This window comes from Phyllostomus hastatus, unplaced genomic scaffold (assembly GCF_019186645.2).
Source record: "Phyllostomus hastatus isolate PE091 unplaced genomic scaffold, TTU_PhHast_1.1 phas_contig_80, whole genome shotgun sequence".
Classification (NCBI taxonomy): Eukaryota; Metazoa; Chordata; class Mammalia; order Chiroptera; family Phyllostomidae; genus Phyllostomus; species Phyllostomus hastatus.
In genome coordinates this window covers 9,975,957-9,995,254 of record NW_025333960.1, presented here as the reverse complement: position 1 = coordinate 9,995,254, position 19,298 = coordinate 9,975,957, and the positions used below count along the sequence as shown (strand labels likewise).

At 42.2% G+C, this 19,298-nt stretch overlaps 1 pseudogene; it reads right to left on the bottom strand.

Annotated features, from left to right (window-relative positions):
* Positions 1-3,143: 3,143 nt before the first annotated feature.
* On the bottom strand, positions 3,144-4,876 carry LOC123826325 (annotated as a pseudogene).
* Between the last annotated feature and the right edge of the window lie 14,422 nt (positions 4,877-19,298).

Below are 19,298 nucleotides of genomic sequence, written 5' to 3'. Positions count from 1 at the left end.
ACCCATCTGGCCTTCAGTACCCCTGAGTAGAGATGTTTGTTGAGCACTTATCTGGTGCTAAGCTCTGAGTCAGGCATTGGGGATGCAGAATCCCCAAGGAGCTCAAGGAGCTCATAGCATCCATGGGGGGTGGGGTGGGGAGGAGGAAACACAATTTACAATGCATGCTTTAAGTGACATGCTAGACACATACACCTGGTGTTGGGGGAGGAGGGGATCAGTAAAGAGTTACCCAACCCAGTCAGATGGGGCTGTGGGAGGCCTCCACATAGGAAATGGTGACAGGCTGAGACTTCAGGACACATGAAAAAGGCCATGCTGGGCAGGGCCAGCCACCTGAGCAAAGCATGGCAGGCCCAAAACCTCAGCCTATAGGTGAACCTCAGGGGCTCCCATTTCTTGGAGCATGAAAGCTCAAGTGGCAGTGACTGGAGAAGAGGCCATACAGATAGATTGAATGTCATGGTGCACCTCAGGCCCCATCCTACATGGATGTAAGTAATGGGGAGGTGCTGAAGCACTTCCTCTCTGTTGGTGTTTAAAGGTGGAGGTGAGGGAGGAGGGGGAGGCCGAAGATAGCAAGGTCAGTTTCAGACTCTGGTTGAGGTGCCCCTGGGTCACCCAGGCAGGGTGGCCCACATAGCAGGAGTTGTATCTAGGAGGGAGAGATTAGAGGGTCCTGTCCACGGTCTCAGACCACAGGGAAGAAAGTCTGAAGAGTGGGAGCAGGAGAGGACAGGCCCCACTCCAGAGAAAACCTGCACTTGAGGGTCACAAAAGAGAAAGGAGGCTTCAAAAGGTGGACAGAAGGAATGGTCAAGTCGTTCTCAAAAGGAAAACTAAAAAAAGAAACCAATTGAATTTACCATCAAGCAGAAGGGTTGGGTCAACAGTGTCAAGTGCTGCAGACTTGATAAGTTAAGATAAGCACTGAAAAGTGAGCACTGAATTTAGCTACAAGAAGGGGTATCCTTGGTGAGAGCAGTTTCGGCTGAATGGTTGGAGCTGCAGGCAGGATGCAGGTTAAAGAGGAGCCGGGAAGAGAGGGAGAGGCGAGGGTGGATGTAGACAAGACGACATGCGCCCTGGGCCAGGTTGCGAGAAGAGGAGAGGCACATCTAGTAAATGCTTTGGTTTGGGGTTTCTTTTTCCTAACAGGAAAAGACTAAAGTAATATTTTAATTATATATTATATAAATTAAATTATTAAAAAATAAATAAATTTTATATGTTTAATAAATTTGTATTATATACACAAGTGTTATAGATATAAATGCTGTGGAAAAAGAACCTGCAGAAAGGGAGAGGATGAAGATGCATTTAGGAGAAGGGATGATTGATGGAGTTTTGTCCCTGAGGAAGGGAGAAGGGATAGGATCCAGGGCGCAGATGGAAAAATTAGATTGGTAGGGTCCTGGGAAATATAACTTGTGATGGGGACTGGGGAAAATAATTAATCACAGCCCTGTGTTCCTTCCCTCCCTATGAGGAACCAAATGAGAAATAAGGAACCAGAGACCTAGTAACCTGATTTATTGTGCTAAGAGAGCTTTGTTTACATATGGGGCCCAGGGCCTTTCCTCTCACTCTGCCTGCACCCCAGCCCACACACACCCTCCTGACTTGAGCACTGAAAGAGGCATTTTGTCTTCCCCCATCAGGCACAGGATCAGCTGCGGACCACAGCGTCCTGTGTCGGAGAAAGCCACTTACATGGTGTGGTCAAGGGGAAGAGATTTGGCTTCCAAGGACAGCAACTCCACGGAGAAAGAAATGGGCAGGGCCCTGGACTTATTCCTTCTCCCAAACTCCCCATCGTGGGAGTGAGTGAGGGGGTAGAGAGAAGGGCAAAGAGCTTCTTCCCAACTCCTGAATTTTTCCAGAATGATAACATTTCATATTTGATAGACCTAGGCAGAAATGACAGGAAGAGATTATATTTACTCTGACACTTTCATAAAAATTTGGAGGCAGGCATATAGGAAATTGAGGGGTTCATAGCTATTTATGCAGTTGGTGGTGAGACCCTTTATTGAGAATAAGCAACACCACCATAACCCAACACTAACGAGACTGTGGGTGAGTTCCTTGTACGCCTGGCACTGCACCATTGTCTGTAACCCTGGGAACACCCTCAGAGAGATAGGACAACTGAGGCTCAGAAGTTCTCTTACTGGTGGATGTCCTGCTACTGAGGCAGAGAATCTGAAGAGCCAGTGGGAGAAAGAGTTGTCATGGGGACTGGGAGAGAGCTGACAAGGGACCCGTCAAAAGACTGCTGAGCAGCAGTGAGTACCCAGCGGAGAGCAGAAGCTCTACTCTTGTAATGGTCCGGATCCCTGTGATTGTGCATGTTCAGCAGCCCAGGCTTAGAAGCACAAAGTTGGGCTGATCTGAGACTGCAATTTTGCTAAGCAAGGCAAGGACTGAGGAAACAGATGTGGCTGGAGACACTTAGAGCAATATATCTCCATGCTGACTGTACCTGCGAATCACCTGGGAGTTTTAAAGGTATGGAAATGCCCCATCCCTAGAGATTCTGGTGTAATTAGCCTAGGGTGGAGCCTGAGCATAGCTGGTCTGTAGGGCTCCCTGGGTGATTTGAACATGCTCTCAGGGCTGAGAAGGGCTCAAAGCAGAGCTTTCCAGGTGTCAGCAGCAATAGCATCATAATTCAGATGGAACCTGCAAATTCACAGGCTCCATCTTAGACCTCATGAATAAAAATCTTTGGGAGGAAGGCCTAGCCAGCTGTATTTAACTGCCCTCTGGGAGACTCTGATATACCCTAAAGTTTGAGAACTACCAGCTTAAAGGATCTGAGAGGGACCAGTGGAGTTTAAGATCTGCAGAATTGGAGCCAACCAGGTATTAGAAATGTCCATAATATTGCATGTGACTCATGTGGAATCAAGACTGAGGTCACTGGAGTTGAGGGCACAGGGACACTGGAGACAGTGAGCTCACTCAGGGAATGTGGGATTTTGATAGGTAGAGAGTGCCAGAGCCTCAGCACACAAGGGGTATAGGCAAGTGAAAAAATAAATAGCAGATTCTGTGAGCGAAATTTTTTTTCAGCTTTTGGAAACTGTTTATTTTCCATCAACTTTATTTCCATTCTGTTAAGTTTGTGAAAGACCAGCTTAAGACCACTCCATAACTGTTCCTACCCATTCCGGGGCCTGCGCAGTGGGTGCTGCAGGCCAGTCTTCTGTGGCAGCTGAGCACTCCAGTCTTCAGTAGGGAACTGCTGAGTTGGCACAGAGGGCACCTGCACGCCTTCAGACCAGTCGGCAACCTTGGGCTGAGTCGCAGTGAATTTGGGAGCCGGAGCCGTCCATTCACCCTGAAATTCCTCCTTGGTCACAGCCTTTTCGGCAGCGGCCTGCTCTTCTCAATCTCACCAGGGTCTCTGTAGATGTAGAGATCAGGTGTAACCTCCCATGGGTATTCGCAGGAGATGTTGCTGTACATGCGCAGAACTTCCAGGCCAGCATCCACCACATAAGACCCACTGAGTGACCCCCTTTGTTGTTGCAAAGGATGGCAATGTCCAGATAGCCTAGAGGAGAATCTGTGTTACACAAAGTGATGGTGGGCAGGTTAACATACGATGCCTCAGTGAGAGGCTGGTGGTCAGCCCTGGGATCAGTAACCACCAGAAGTCTGGACTCCCGGAAGGCTGCCTGGATCTGGTTAGTGAAGGTGCGGGGAGTGAAGTGGCTGGCAGTGGGAGTGGCTCCAGTGGCAGCAGCAGACTTCAGCACAGCTCACTGGCCAGTGTTTCTGAACGATGTGACAGTGACATCAGCGGGGTTCTCAATGGCGACAACAGGATGGTCTGGCAGTGAACTTCTCCCAGGTTCTATGCAGATTTATGATGTAGATGCCATCACTTTTCCTTTTATAGATGTCCTGTTCCATTTGGAAGTCAAGGTCAGTGCCACCTCAGTGGATTCCTGCCGCAAGGAATTTGAGAACATCCTCCTCCTTCATTTGCAGGACTTCAAGGCCTCTGGACGTTGTGTACGTTTCCCTTTAAGTTACGTGGGAACTGAAAACAAGGCCATACCAGCCCTGCCTTTGATAGTGCGGAAAGCTGTGAGCAGAGATTTTTGAAGATGGGAAGTTGGTAATTCTACAGAAACAGCTTAGAGAGCAGGCGAATGCTGACCCCACTTCTGGGCCCTGTGGTCCTGGGGGTACAGAGTGGGCAGGGCCCCCTCTGACAGGCCCTGGGGAAAGTCGGGGTTCAGACAGCCAGCCAGTGGAAGGGTGGAGATTGAAGGTGCTAACAGCACCTGCAAAGCAAAGCATCCAGAAGGTGAAGGAAAAAGGCTTCCAGAGGGAAAGGAGCTCAGAGCACTGCAGGGAGGGAGCAAGGATGTCCAGTGTGGCACGTGAGGCCACATCCTGGCCTAACTGCTCTCCCTGCAACAGCCTGGGGGAGCTGCTTAACCACTCAGAGGCCCAGTCTCTCTATCTGTAAAATGGGAACCCGGACACTAGGACCTAGGCCAGGGTTCCAGGCACAGTGGGGGCTGCTGCTCTCAGGAATGAAGTTGCTTCCACGTCTGTGCACTGATGCTAGGTGTTGCTGGAGCCCGACACCCCTTTGCTGGCTGGTGCCAGTCTCTGTTTCACCACCTGTCTTCTCCAGGCTTCCTCTTCCTTTCATCCTGGGCTTGCTTTCTGTGGAGGCGTCACCTCTTCGCTTTGTTCCTGTGTGACTGGGCAAAACAGAGAATCACCAAGGGATGCTCACCTTCATCTGTGGTAAATGGGGGCGTTACCCACCTTGCAGGGCAGTGATGAGATTAAACGCAGTAGCACCAGTGGAGGCACCCGATGCACTGATGATCCCAACTGTTGGCATTGTTTCTCTCTCTCCTTGCCCCACACTCAGGGCTAGATGGGGCCCAACACTTTCTGTAGAAGTTACCTTGCCTGTCTCCGATAACCTCAAACTACTATTACAAATCCTGTTCTTTCTGTTTTCTGGGCAGTCTGAGGTGCTGTGGGGCAATCTCTCAAATACTGGCAAGGTGCTAAGTGGGAAGGGGGTGACAGGTGTGTCTCCTGCTCCAGTACCCTCTGTCCAGTTAAGTCACTAACCCATTGGTTCTTTATCCTGTCTGCACCTGAACATCACCATGGTCAGGGAGGCATCAAACATCATTCTCTGTCCCCACCCTACACTATAAATCCATACATCAGAACCACATGATGTGATTCTAAGGTGCCCCAGCTTGCATCTGTCTCAGTTGGCTCTGAGTACCTTGCTGGCCACTGCCAAGGTAGGATTGTGGAGAAGGGATGGTGAGTCCTTTCAGAACTTCTCAGGTCACATCTAATAGGAGAGATGACCACCTACCCTCTCAGTCTGAAAGTCCCCTAGGCTCATGCTTCATACTCTGCAACTCTACTGGACCAAACAAAAATGTCTTAGATGCCATTGTCATGCCTTGGATCAAAGAACAACCTACACAAACACAACCACTTATACTACTGCAGCACTGCACCCAGTTTGTTCAGGAACACGCTGTTCTCCATGAGGGACTCGGAGAGCTACCTAAGCCCCCATGAATTGTGTGCCCTTGAGACCTTGAATTAAGTGCTGTTCGGTTGAGTTGGGCTACAAGGAACAGTGTGTTTCTTGACTATTAATAGCACAAACCAATCCATTTTGAAAATTGCAATGAGAAATATCTTCTTGGGGACTTATAGGACAAAAAAAAGTTCTGTGATCTTTAAGCACAGCTTATCTTTCCCTCACTAAACAAAGTTTATAAGAAAAAGATGGTAGTGCCTGAAATAGCCGTGTAAAAAATATCTATTTACAGATATGCTTTTATATAGTGTCGGTATCCTGATTGTTAAAACGTTAAAGTCACCTCAGTAATGAATTAAGAAATCACTAAGTGAAAAGGAAAAATCACGGAACTTATCCAGGATGGAGTAGTTGTCGCCACCAACAGTGCCACATACAGGTCTGATGAGTACTAGCCGCAAGTTGAAGATTCTTAGCGGGAAAGTTTCTGGGATTTAACAAAACCTTTGCTGTGGCTACAGAGCCACCTTGTGGTTCTGAGCAGTATTAGTTACCTGGAAATGCGCGGTGCCCAGCTTTTTTCTCAACGTATGTATCAGCAATGCTGAAATGCACCTTGGGACAAATACTTATTTATGATCAGTGAAAACCATTCCTTCACACAGCTCTGGGTAAGTGTTTGTAGCGCCTTTCTGAGTAGGGAAATGTGAATAATATGTAAAGACCAGGTAAAGAGGAGGGCAGGTTTAAAGCTGATAACGCTCTGGGAAATCTCCAAAGCTTTAAGAATAACATATTTATCTGTCTACCACAATCCTACACAACCAATTTCCTGGTGAGGCGAGGAGAAAAAACCATCTAGCCTTTTCGGAGTGACAAGAAAACAGTAACAATAGATATGAGACATTTCAGAATTTTCAACAGTTCTCAAGGCCTGGAGCCTGGCTACCTTTAGGAAAAGAAATTTCAGTAGAATGTATCAGATCTCTCCTTGTTTTAATGTTTCTGTCAGAGCAGCTCAGTGTCGGCTCTAGAATGCACTGTCTATAGGCCTCCCTCTCGCCCGACGTTACCTTGTTCTCAGGGAGATGTGCGCAGCACCTGCCGCGAACACGCTCTGCGGCCTTTGGACCCGAAGTATTTCAGTTTGAATGACAGCTGGGTTTGCTAATTACGACCGCAGTGTAGCCTGGAGAAAATCTAATAAAAATTTTTATCAAATGATTTAAAAGGAATAGTATAGTAATTTTTTGAACCACTGGGAAAAAGCCATTCGCTAGCAGAGAACATACAGAGGAACTTGACATACACAGTAATTCTGTAGCTCGAGATGTTGTGATTAATTTTTAAATTCAATATTTTATATAGCTGCTCAGAAACAAAAGTAGCTAAATATGTTAGAAAGGACTTCAAATCTTGGAATATTTCTGAAGAGGTTGTATATTACCTCGTTTCAATGATATAAATCTGTGAATGTTATAGGACCTTTGCTTCCAAGCATTTATTATACTTTCAGTTATAAAGCAATTTGTGTTTATTATATAAATTTGAAAAAGAGCATGAAAATAGAAAGAAAATAACTCATATCTATTGCTGTTAATATTTCATTGTATTGCTTTTAGTTTTTCTGTCTTGTCATAGTGTTTAAAAATAGGCTGTGATAATTATAGATATATTATTTAATTTTTCCTATTACTTAACACAGTATCTCCATGTTAACAAATTCTTTATAAACATCATTTTACTAGCAGCTCAACAACTATAACATAGACAAAAAGGCACAGACATACACTTGTTATTAAAAATGCACAAAAAAGAAGCAAATATGTAAACCAAGATTATTTCTTATTCCTTGCATTATAAATAACACCTTGGGGTGAGTCTTTGTGCCAAAATCTGTCTGGATTTGGAATTATTGCTTCAGAATACAGACCCAGAAATAAAATGGCTGCTTGAAAGGGTATTAACATTTTCATAGGCCTCTATTACCATATTACTTTCCAAAATGATATACCCACTGACAATTTTACAAATATCTGAGAATACTTATCTTACCCATATCTTCCACACAAGACACATGAGTCAGGAAAGGACTCAGAATTTCCCCCAGATCATCACCATCCTGTTCTTGGTGAGTCAGCAAAACCTCTTGCTCCTGAGTTCAAACTCCCAGGACCTTCATAATAGGTACCGACACCCAACCCCAAACAAAACACACAAACAAGCAAATGAACACAGTTCCAAGTTTTTCCTGTCTATACACCAATCCTCTTCCCCGGCCAGGCCAGGTGCTTCCCTGAACCTCCCACTCTCGGGCTTGGCTCTGGCTCCGTCTGCCCAGTGATCACCCACTGCACACCAGACTGCAGAGGTGTGGAGATCCCTAAGGCTTCCTTAGATCTCTCACTTCTGGAATCGCTTCCCTTTTTCTCCAGCTATCCAAGTTCTGCCCATTCTTCTATGCGTGCTTTACAAGGTGCTGGATAATCTCCTCAGTGCACACGGCTCCCACAAGTATTCCCCACGTATCCCCCATTCACTTCTCATGGGGCCTGTTTCATTTTCTTGGGTTACAGTGTAAACAGATTTTCTTGTCACTTTTTAAAACACAAGTGCTCTTGGGAACGGTAATGTGTTAAGCTGTTATAGATCATAATTATCTTAACATAAACTAATTTACACATCCTTCCCTCCTCCCTCCTTTCTTTCTTTCTCTCCTCCCTTCTGAGTAAAGTTCATAAAACACTTTAAAAAGTCAAAACATTTTATAAGCCAAATGGTGTATAAGGCTTATAACAACAACACAAAAGTCCCCCTCTCCAGCCTTTCCCCACTGCCAGTTCTGACTCCACAAAGTCAACCACTCTTTTAGCTTCTTCTCTTCTTTGTAATCATAATTCTAAATAAAATGTGGGTGCTGTGATTTCTGGATCTTTCTCTTAGCTTTTAGATAGTGCTTATCAGTTTCTGTTACAGAAGTGAAGATATAGTTCCTTTTTACCCAACCCACAAAAATATATATGTGTGCATGTGCGCTTGCACACAAAGGTTCACATTCTCATGACAAATACTATTCACAGCTGAGCCATATATGCACACTAGTTAATTTTTCTTTTACCATTTTATTGTTGTAACTCTTGTTGTTTTCTTTGTATATATTTTTTCATTTAACCTCAATTCTCTACCATTCATATGCATATAATCTCTCAGCATGTTGCAATACTTCAGATAATCTTACCAATTTCATCCTTTTTATAGGATCTCCTTCTCGGAGACCCCTGTACTGTTCTAACCAGAGGGCCTGCCGGTCATGCACCTTTCCTGGTGCTGCCCTGCTGGACCCCTTGCAGGCCCCAGGCCTTCCCCTCTGGGCACACTTTCATACCTGATGAAAGACCTCTTCCAGGAGCTTTCAGGAAAAGAACACATGAAGAGTAAAATTTGAGACCTTGCACATCTAATATGTCTTTTCCCTACCCTCATTTTTGATCAGTAATTTGAGTAGATAATAGAATTCTGGGCTGGGAATTATTTTCCCTATGAATCAAATAGGCACTCTTCATTGTTTTTCTAATATCCAGTGTTGCTTTTGGGAAGTCTCTTGCCATCTATGACTCCTGATCCTTCTTTCTATTACCAGATTTTTATTTAGAGGATTTCTATTCTTTTTCCTAGTGTTCTGAAATTTAATGCTAAGTGACTTTGCATGGATCTTTTTTTCATACATTTTTAAGTATATTTTATTGATTATGCTATTACAGTTGTCCAATTTTTTCCCTTTTGCCCCCCTCCATCTGGTAACCCCCATTCCCACCGCCCCCCCCACGATAGTTCATGTCCATGGGTCATGCATATAAGTTCTTTGGCTTCTCCATTTACTATACTGTTCTTAACATCCCCCTGTCTGTTTTGTACTTACCAATTATGCTTCTTAATCCCTGCACCTTTTCCCCCATCCTTCCCCCTCCTGTTCCTCACTGATAATCCTCCAAATGATCTCCATTTCTATGATTCCATTTCCTGTTCTGCTTGTTTGCTTAGTTTGTTTTTTTAGGATCAGTTGTTGATAGTTATGAATTTATTGCCTTTTTAATGGTCATGGTTTTGATCTTCTTCTTTTTTTAGATAAGTCCCTTAACATTTCATGTAATAATGGCTTGGTGATGATGAACTCCTTTAGCTTTACCTGGTCTGGGAAGCACTTTATCCGCCCTTCCTTTCTAAATGAAAACTTTGCTGGATAGAGTCATCTTGGTTGTAGGCCCTTGCTTTTCATCACTTTGAATACTTCTTGCCAATCCACCCTTACCTGAAAAGTTTCTTTTGAGAAATCAGTTGACAGTATTATGGGAACACCTTTATTGGTAACTTTCTACTTTTCCTTTGCTGCTTTTAGGAGTCTGCCTTTATCTTTAATCTTTGGCATTTTAATTATAATGTGTCTTGGTGTGGTCCTCTTTGTGTCCAAGTTGTTTGAGACTCTCTGTGCTTTCTGGACTTCTATGTCTACTTCCTTCACCAAATTAGGAAAGTTTTCTTTCGTTATTTTTTCAAATAAGCTTTCATTTCTTGCTCTTCCTCTTCTTCTTCTGGATCCCTATGATTTGGATGTTGGTATGTTTGGAGATGTCCCAGAGGTTCCTTATACTATCCTCATTTTTTTAAATTCTTTTTTCTTCTTTCTGTTCTGGTTGAATACTTATTTCTTCCTTATGTTCCAAATCACTGATATGAATCCCAGCTTCATCCCCTCCACTGTTGTCTCCCAGTGGATTTTTCTTCATTTCATTTAATGTAATCTTTACTTCTTTTATGTTGTTGCCATACTCAATGAGTTCTATGCATATACTGATCACCAGTATTTTGAATACTGGAAGGAAGCACAGTGATCATTCATCCAAGTGTGTCATTGCCAGACTCAGGGTTCAGGGTCATGTCTAGGTTCATATAACTGGGGAGTGACACAGTGGTGACTGCACCCTAGACAGGCACAATGACCAGCGAGGCCCAGCATTGAAGCCCCCATCACAGAGGCAGCACTGACTGGCCCAGCTTCAGGCTCAGGCGAGCTGGCTAGGCCCCACACAGGTGCCTGCCTCCCCCGGCTGTAACTTTGTGTTCTGTCAGCTCCTCACAACCCACCTGCCAGCCCCCAGGGTCCCCTTGGTTCTTCATATTCACCATCACCTTTGCTTCTCTGAGCCTTTGAGACACCCTTCTCAGTCCCTTTGGTTCTGAGTTGCACTTTAACATGGTCACTTTTGCAGCTTTTTGTCAAATAGGCTGGAATCAGGCAGGAGTGAAAGAAAGCTGCTATAGTGGTCCAGGCACCAACTGACCGCAACCCAGACAAGGTGGGGATGGTGGCCATGGACAGAAGTGGACTCATTCAAGATGTGTTTCACCAGAACTGAGGAGACTTGCAGATGGATTAGTAACGAAAGTGAGGAACCCCATGTGATTCCTAGTTTTGGGCTTAAGTCATTAGTGGATCATGGTACCATGTATGGTCGTAAGAAAAGCTGAAGAATCGGGAGCTGGTTTGGCACGGCAAATTGAGAAATTGTTCAGATGTGTTAATTTTGCCATGTGTCCAACAAATGTAACTGGCAGTTCTCTGAAAATGCCAGGTAGACACAACCCTGAATCATTTTTACCCTAGGGTTCCTCCTCTGTGAAGTGAAAAGATTGAGCAAAATAATTTCCATTGCTCCCCCAGCCCCCACAACCTTCATTCCCACTCTATGGTCCAGGGTGGTGTCTCTCTGCAGAAGGTGGCAGTTGGGCTTGTTGGTTCACATCTCAGAGGAGAAGTCTGAGGCAAAGACACCCTTTGGAGAGACCGCAGCACAGATGGTACTTAAACTCAGAACTTACGTGATCACCTGGAAAGACAGCATGAAAGGAAAGAAGAAGATGGCTGAGGGCTGCCTGAGCCCTGCGGAGCCCCACATTAAGTGTTGGGGAGAAAAAAAGGCCTGCTATATTTCAGTCCTTTTAGCAGTTCTGAAAGAAGGTAAACAGGGCAATAGAAAACCTGTTAAAATGTAAGCAGATTCCAAACCCCAAAGAAAGGGTTTTTGAAAGAAAGGAATTTCTATTAAAAACATTGGCAACTAGAGATGAGATAAAATCCTCTGGCAGTTGATTCCATGATGGTGAGTGTTAGTGAGGCGCAAGGAAACAGTGAATGGCAGAAAGCATAGCTGTTTATAGAGAACGGAATTACAGAGAGTCACTTGTGCCTCAGTAATTCTGCAGGAGGCACCACACATCAGCCAATGGTGAGCTGGCCCACATACACTGAAAAGTGGAAAGTGTGAATAAAAACTGTAAACCCAAACAACAGTGAATATAGTTCCAAATTAAGTAATTCATACAGTAAGCAATTTGCTCATTTTTTAATGTAACATTGGGCAGCTCCCACAGTATCTTTCTTTTTCTCATCAAGATAAGTAAGTGTTCTGCCCCATTGAGTATTAGGCTAATTTCCAGCTTCTTTGTATATTAGCAGTAAATTTAGAAACTACCATAGGATTAAAAAGATGACATAATGCTTACTCACATACTTTCATCTTAAACAATTTAATTTCTGAAACTGCCAGACTAAAATGAACAAGATAATTTTAATTTTCAAATTACATGTTTTTAAAAAACACAACGCAGTAGGTTACAGCTCTGGAAAATCTTCTTACTATGAGTCTCAACCAACCATTTGTAACTGCGAAAAAATGCAAGTTTAAAATTGAGGGGTTTTTTTTCAGACTCTAAGTGCTGCTGCTAGTCTTTGTCCAAAAGGAACCTCAGCTGTTTTGTGTCCATCAGAATAATGCAGTTTCCCCTTCCATAATGAGGGTGACCAGACCTTGCAGCAATATATGAAACACCAGTATAAATAAAAGTGTAATTTTAATGTAAGTAATTGAGATATTCTTTTTTTAAAAGTTAATATTCAACTTCTATTGTATAGCATCTTTCTAGCATTACTTTAGTTTGTTGCAAACTAAAATATCATAAGTTCTACAAAAATTACTAATACAATGGAAAATAATTTGTCTAGCTTTATAGTTTAGGAAAAAGATGTATTACATGTGCATTGTAAAATAAAATGTAAACAATGCAGAAAACTACAAAAGGGAATACAGATCATCTTCAATTGTATTGTCTAGAGATAGCTACAATTAATATTTCTTGGGCATGTTTCCAAAAATTTTTCCTGTGGTGTCTGTGTTACTAACAAAGTGGGATTCAGCCACCTGCCACTGTACACAGGCATAACACAAATGTTGATGGGGAAGGAAAAAATCTTTATTAAAACATTGTACAATTTGGGGGAGCTGGGGACTCTCTGGCTCCAGTCCAACTTCTTCAGCAAAACACAGAAAGAAGCCAGTCGCCCTCAGACCCATCCATAGTCAGTGTCCAGACAGCCTGCTCCATTTTTCTCTGTCCTCCTGGGGCCCAATGCTGCTATGCAAACAGTGATGGCTCTCCATCTTCAGGCTTTCTCTCCCTGGAGTGCACACTTGTGGGGCCAGCGTCACCATTGTCTTGCCACAACTTCTTCACCCTCCCAGGGCCTAGGGCTGCTGCCAGACCACTGCAGCCAGTGGTGCAAGGAGGTTCTACTTGCAGGGCCCTAGATACTTGAGGCTACTCACACCCTGGCTGGTGAGCATTCTGGTTCATGTGTCCAAGCACTGAAAAGGGGTGAAGTCTGGGCCTGAGCCAGGATCTGCAGCATCTCAGGGGCTGCAGCATCCCAAGGGCTGCTACCAGCCAGGCCCAGCTCAGGGCTCAGCTTTCACAAGCTGGCTTCCTACCAGGAAAGCAAGGGCAAGAGAAAATGCCATAAGCCTCCATGTGCCATCTGTTTAAAAGTCCACGCCCAAAATCCTACGTGCTGCAGAAGCCAGTAGAAGGGTCTTTTTCCTTGTCTAAACATTTCACTAGCCTGGCACATACTTGATGTGTCACGAGCTGTGCCAGCTTGTCCACTCTTACCCAGGGGTTTGAAAATCTATCATATTGCTTCCATCGGGTTGCCTCCAGCACTTCCCAACTCCTCCCCCACTTTGGGGAAGGCAGGCTCTCCCACACCACTTCAGAGTTACCTTCCTACTGCCCAGTGATCTGGCCAGATCCCTCCTGTGACACTTGTGCACGCCACGCCACATGCAAACTCCATCCCACAGTCAGATCACATTGTCAGTACTGCCCTTTGAGTATTGCCTTAATGTAGCGTGAACAATTTCTTTTGTGTTCTAATAGTCTGCTCATGATTTTTAATGTCTACATGGTATCCCATCACATAGCCATACCAACATTCACTTAACATTCCAGATTATTGCACATTGGGTGTGTATTTTTCCCATTAAAAATAATGGTGCCATGAATAATCTGCATCTATAAAGTATTCCTTACATCTCTGTTGACTTCCTTAGAATAAATTTCTAAAAGTAGACTGTATCAGAGAGCATGTTATACACATTAAATTTCTTTGTTATAAGACTACTTTTTAGGGCAATTTTAGGTTCACAGAAAACTTGAGAGGAAGGCATAGAGATTTGCCATATACTCCCTGCCCCACCCCCTCATTATCAATGTCCCTCACCAGAGTAGTGTGATTGTTACAGCCAATGGACCTCCATCGACACCTCAAATCACTCAAATTCCACTGCTTACATTAGTGTTCACTCTAGTGCTGTACATTAAATGGGTTCGGATAAATGTGTGATGACATGTATCCACCTTTATGCTATCATACAGAATAGTTTCACTGCCCTAAAAAATCCTCTGGTTATACACATTTAAAGACAATTTAAAGGTCACCTTAGAGTAGACCAATTCTTACTCTACCATTGTGTATGAGACTCTCCATGCCGCTGAGTTCTTGCAACATTAAGAATTATTGTAAGAAAAAAATTCCTTGCTGGTTTGATAACTGAATCTGATACTTCATTTTTATTTTTTAGTGAGTTTTACTGGTTCATATAGTTATTGGTTATTTGACCTCTATGTCTGTGTATGCCCCTTACCTATTTTAAAGTTGAATGTTTTCTTCTTTTTGTGATTTAAAAGAAACACTTATATTATCCATATTTATGTATGTTGTAATTATTCTTTCCTAGTTTAGAGATGGACTTTCACTTTCTGTATTTAGTGATGGTATTTTATTGTTTTTTAACTTACAGACATTTTAATGTTTATATAGTCAAATCTACAGAAAATGAATTGATTCTGGGACTTCCGGCAAGATGGAGGCATAGGTGGACGCATGGTACCTCCACGCACAACTAAGATTAGAACAACAACAATTTAGAGGCAGAATAACACCCAGGACTGATAGAGAATTTATCTGAATGGAAGTCGGACAGCCAAGAAGTTGAAATAGACCCATTCATCCAGACCGGTAGGAGGGGCTGAGACGAGCAGCTGGGCACGGGTTGCAGTGCAGGCCATGGCACTGAGAGCAGAGAAAGTTGGGCGCATAAGGCATCTGGGGGCGCGTGAGGCATCTGGGGTGCGCAGGATTGCAGTGGGTCAACCCTGAGTACACGAGCAGCAGCTGGCAGACCCAGTGAGACAGCGATTGTGGACCGGGGCAGAGCGTGCAGCCCAGGATCCCAGGGAAGGGACTGTGGTCTCAGGAGAGCAGAGCTACTGCCATTGTTCCCTCCTGCCCCTGCCCACACATACAACATCACAATCTAGCAACTGGGGTGCCCAGCCCCAGTGAACACCTAAGGCTCCGCCCCTCACTGTAACAGGAGCAACCAGACCGAAAAAAAAAAAGAGAGAGAGAGAGAGAGATGTATCAAACAGAAAAATGGATCAATGCCCCAGGGCTCATCCTTTTAAGCCACCAAGAGATAGCCAATCTATCAGATGCACAGTTCAAAACACTGGTGATCAGGAAGCTCACAGAATTGGTTGATTTTGGGTGCAAATTACATGAAAAAATGCAGGTTACCATAAAAGAGATGAAGGAAGATGCACAGAGAACCAATAGTGTTGGGAAGGAAACAGGGACTCAAAACAATAGAGTGGACCAGAAGGAAGAAAAAAAGAACCAAACAGGAAAGAATGAAGAAATAAGAATTCAAAAAAATGAGGAGAAGCTTAGGAACCTCCAGGACATCTTTAAACATTCCAACATCCGAATTATAGGGGTACCAGAAGGGGAAGAGGAAAAGCAACAGACTGAACACGTATTTGAACAACTAATAAAGGAGAACTTCCCCATTCTGGCAAAGGAAATAGATGTCCAAGAAATCCAGGAAACTCAGAGAGCCCCAAAGAAGTCGGACCCAAGAAGAAACACATCAAGGCACATTTTTAGCCAAGGTAAAAATGAAGGAGAGAATCCTAGAAGCAGCAAGAGATAAGGGGACAGTAACCTACAAAGGAGTTCCCATCAGACCGTCAGCTGATTTCTCAAAAGAGACCTTACAGGCAAAAAGGGGCTGGAAAGAAATATTCCAAGTCATGAAAGACAAGGACCTATATCCCAGAATACTTTATCCAGCAAAGCTTTAATTTAGAATGGAAGGGAAGATAAAGTGCTTCTCAGATAAGGTCAAGTTAAAGGAGTTCATCATTACCAAGCCCTTATTTTATGAAATGTTAAAGGGACTTATCTAAGAAAAGAAGATACAGAAAAAACATGTATAGTAAAAGGACAGCAAACTCACAACTATTAACAACCACACTTAAAACAAAAAGAAACTAAGTGAACAACTAGAACAGGAACAGAACCGCAGAAATGGAGATCACATGGAGGGTTAGCAACAGGGGAGTGGGAGGAAGAGAGGGGGAAAAGGTACAGAGAATAAGTAGCATAGATTGTAGGTTGAAAATAGATAGAGGGAGGGTAAGAATAGTATGGGAAATGTAGAAGCCATTTAATTTATAAGTATGACACATGGACATGACTAAAGGGGGGGATATGGGTGGGAGAGGGTGTACAGGGTGGAGGGGAGTGAAGGGGGAAAATGGGACAACTGTAATAGCATAATCAATAAAATATATTAAAAAAGAAAAAGAAAATGAATTGATTCTGATTTTTTGAAATTATAATTTCTAAATGTTGGCTGAAAAAGAAAATACAGATCTCCAACAAATATAAAAATGCACACCCTTATAACTAAAGAAATTCAAACATACAACAGTAATATGCCATTTTAATCTGTCATATTAGCATTAAAATGCTTTATTATATGACCTGCTGAAAAAGTAGGAAAATAAGAACTCAAACCGTGTTGATGGAGATACAAATTGAACAACTTCTTTGGTAGGCAGTTTGTCAATCCCCGTTCTTATTTAAAATGTACATACTCTGGCTGGGTGGTTCCATTGGTTGAAGCGGCATCCTGTACACCAAAGGCTGTGGGTGTGCTCCCCTGTCAGGGCACATACGTAGGTTGCAGGTTTAATCCCCAGTCAGGGCATGTATGGGAAGCAACCAATCGATGTTTTTCTCTCACATCAACGTTTTCTCCCTTCCTCTCTTTCTAAAATAAGTAAGCATATCTTCAGTGAGGATGATTTTTAAAAATAGGAATTTCACAGTGAAACACATTATAATCAAACTTTCAAAGGCCAAAGACAAAAGAATCTTGAAAACAGCAAGAGATGAGAAAATCACTGAATAAAAGGTATACTCAATATGATTATCAGCAGATTTCTCATCAGAAACTTTGGAGACCAGAGGCAGTGGGCTGATATATTCAAAATGCTAAAAAAAAAAACAAAAAAAACCCAGCTATCAACCAAGAATCCGATATCGGGCAAAATTGTCCTTTAAAAATAATGGAGAAATTAAGACATCCCTGGATAACCCAAAAGCTGAGAGACTTCATGACCACTAGACCCTCCCCACAAGAAATGCTCCAGGGAGTCCTGCAGGGTGAAATAAAAGAACACTAACCAATACCTCTAACCAGTACCTTTATTTTTCTATATTGAAAAATAAATATCTCAGTAAAAATACATACATAGGCAATCATGAAAGCTAGAATTATTGCAACAACAGTTTGTGACTGCACTGTTTGTTTTGACATGATTTAAGTAACTAATACATTTTAAAAAATATTGGTCTAAAAGCTAGAACTATTGTTACTTTAGTTTGCAATTCCAAGTCTTATTTTCTATAAAATGTAAGACACTGATACATTTATTTATTTTTTAATTACAGCTTACATTCAGTATTATTTTGAATTAGTTCCAGGTGTACAGTATATACTTTACAAGTGTTTCTCCTAGTATTTCTAGTACCCACCTGGCACCACACATAGTTATCACAATATTATCGACTATATCTCCTATGTTATATTTCACATCCCCATGATTATTTTGTAACTACCGATCTGTACTGAGACTAATACATTTAAAAGAATTATTAGTTTATGTTTGGGGCACACAAAATATACAGACAGTAATTTTGTGAATCAAAAGGGATAAAGAACAGCTATGAAGGAACAGAGAATTTGTATGTTACTAAAGTTAAGCTGATATAATTTTAAATTAGACTGTGATAACTTTAGGGTGTTCAATTTAATCTCCCTGGTAACCACAAAAAAAAAAACAGCTATAGACTATACACAAAAAGAAGTGAGAAAACAATTTAAACACTTCACTACAAAAAACCTGCCTTACTACAAAAGAAGACAGTAATGCAGGAAGTGAGGGACAGAAAAGCTATAAGGAATATAGTAAACAAATAGCAAAATTATGAAAGTAAACCCCTTTTTATCAACAATTACTTTAAATGTAAAAGACAGTGATTGGCAGAATGAATAAAAGCACATGACTCAATTAATTATATGCTGTCTACATGTGCATACTTCAGACCCAAAGCCACAACTAAATTGAAAATAAAGGGATATAAAATGATAGTCCATGAAAGTAGTAATGAGAAGATAGCAGAAGGAGATATATATCTAGTGCATACAATGTATATTATATGTAGCATATATAGAATAGAACAAGAAAATATACAATTATAAACATTTATGCACTAATGACAGACCATCAAAATATATGAAGCAAAAACTGAGATAATTTAAAAAAGAAATAGACAGTTTTACAGCAATAGCTGGAGACTTTAATATTTCATTCAAAATAATGACAGAACAACCACACAGAAGAAAGCAAGGAAATAAAAAACTTAGGCAGCATATAGTTCAACTGAATCTAGCAGACTTATAAAAAGCACTCTACACAAGCACAATAGCATACATATTTTTCTCAGGTACACATGGGACATTTTCTAGGATAAACCATATGTTAGGCCATATATTAAATGTAAATCAATTTAAAAAATAGACATAAAAAGTACCTTCTCTGACCACAATGGGATGATGTTAAATATTAATAACATGTAAAACTGAAAAGGTCACAAAACTGAGACAAAAATCTTAAAGTATATTTTGACTATGCTATTAGAGTTTTCCCTCTTTACACTCCCTCCACCCTGTACACCCCAACACACCAGCATTCCTCCCCCTTAGTTCATGTCCATTGATTGTACATATAAGTTCTTAGACTTCTCTGTTCTTTATACTATTCTTAACCTCTCCCTGTCTATTTTATGATTACCAATTATGCTTCTTATTTCCTGTACCTTTGCCCCCCATTCTTCCTTTCCCTCTCCCCATTGAAAACTTTTTATGTGATCTCCATTTCTCTGATTCTCTTCCTGTTCTAGTTGTTTGCTTAGTATTTGTTGTTGTTGGGGTTTTTTTTT